Source organism: Pterocles gutturalis, unplaced genomic scaffold (genome assembly GCF_000699245.1).
Source record: "Pterocles gutturalis isolate BGI_N339 unplaced genomic scaffold, ASM69924v1 scaffold22742, whole genome shotgun sequence".
Classification (NCBI taxonomy): Eukaryota; Metazoa; Chordata; class Aves; order Pterocliformes; family Pteroclidae; genus Pterocles; species Pterocles gutturalis.
Window position 1 is genome coordinate 23,341 of NW_010110801.1, and position 1,635 is coordinate 24,975.

The 1,635-nt window shown below is 38.8% G+C and overlaps 1 protein-coding gene across 3 annotated transcripts in view; it reads left to right on the forward strand.

Annotated features, from left to right (window-relative positions):
- Positions 1 to 1,635, forward strand: part of SH3BP2 (SH3-domain binding protein 2) — an 18,957-nt gene that overhangs the window by 6,263 nt on the left and 11,059 nt on the right. The window lies entirely within an intron of this gene.

Below are 1,635 nucleotides of genomic sequence, written 5' to 3' on the forward strand. Positions count from 1 at the left end.
GGGGGGGGTGGTGGGGGGGGCAGCATATGTAATGTTTGTTACTCTTTTTTTAATTCTTAAAAAGCTTTAAATGTCTGTGTTGTAGCCCCTTCTTGGACCTGTTAACACATAGCTGTTGCTAGAAATTTCATTCTGGGGGAGGAGGAAGGAACAACTCAGCTTGGAAAGATCTCAATCATATAATAAGAACAGGGAGGAAATAGCAGAAGGAAGGATATAGCTGAATACAACAAACGTAACTTACCTCTTGGGGGGCAGCAAAGTCCTGGAGGAAGACTGGGAAACCATGGTGCCTTGCAGTGTCTGCTGTGAGAACATTTCTAGGGCCTTGGGTCCTATCTTTGCTTGTGCCTGTCTTATAACACTAGGGACTAAAACCTAATATTTATGATTAAGTTTGCTAGGCTGCCTAGAGAATTTAATTGAGTTTAAACTCTCCTGGTAGTAATTGTTAGTAATTTCCACCCCCTTGCCACATATGCATCATCAGCAAAGGGCAAACATCTAAATCCTAAGCTGATCCACTGAAAGGTGAATTGACTTGCATTTCTGTTTTTCCTAACACATATACAATGGATGCGTGCTCTACTGTTGCAATTAATCCGTCAACAAAACTGTGTCACTTGCTTATTGTTTCCAGTATGGGTACTTCCAGTTGCCATCTTAGGCTGGAGTAGTGCTCGGGTAGGTGTGTTGTGCTGTAGGCTCTTGGATTCCTGTACTGAGCTACACTATTGATTTCCATTACTGTCCCTTTTGGGGAAAGGAGAAGCAAACAGGATCCACTAGATTTCAGTCCTCCACTAAAAGCTTTTCCGTTCTAAACCATCACTGCTTTATCAGAAACTAATTAACTGGAACTTCCTTAGCTTGCCTCTTACCAGCAAAGGTCTCTAGCCCTACACCTGAGGATAATAGACCATTTTATGTCTAGGTCAAACTTCCCACTCAGTTCATGTATGATTACTTTTCTGTGTTACACAGTAGGATTTTTAGCCTAGTTCTGTTACCAGCTGAAGAAAGAAAAGTCTCATAGTGATATATTAGACAGAAAAAAGCTACTACTAAGAAAATTATTTTCTTGGTAACCTGTTTAAGATGATAGCAGAAAGAGTGGTAACTGCAAAGGTGCTTGGTGTAGCATGGCATTAAATACTGGATATATAAATTAAATGGCAGCCTGCAGCAATCTGAGAAAACCTTCATTTGCACAGGATGCTGTCACATATGACATATAGTAGAAGACTATATACTAAGGCTTTCATTCAGAATAAAACATGTAAACATAAGAAGTAAGTAGTACTGGATACTGTAGTACCTAAAATATGACTACTGATTCCCTCATTATAGAGAAAATTAGATTGTATATACATGTGCGGCATAGAACTTCAGAAAATAAACTGATTTTCTTTCCAGTCACCTGCCTGATTAAGTCTCCGTGTTATCTGAGGCATTTTAAAAATATAAATATTTAAATAACATTTACTAAGCACTCTTCCATTGTTTCAACAACTGTCAATCACTTTTGAGAGCGGTATAAAAATAAATTGGGACTTTCTGCACCATGTTTTTTATACATTGCAAACTTCCTGGAATCTATGAACACCCGTCTGTGCTACATACTTGACTGCTGAA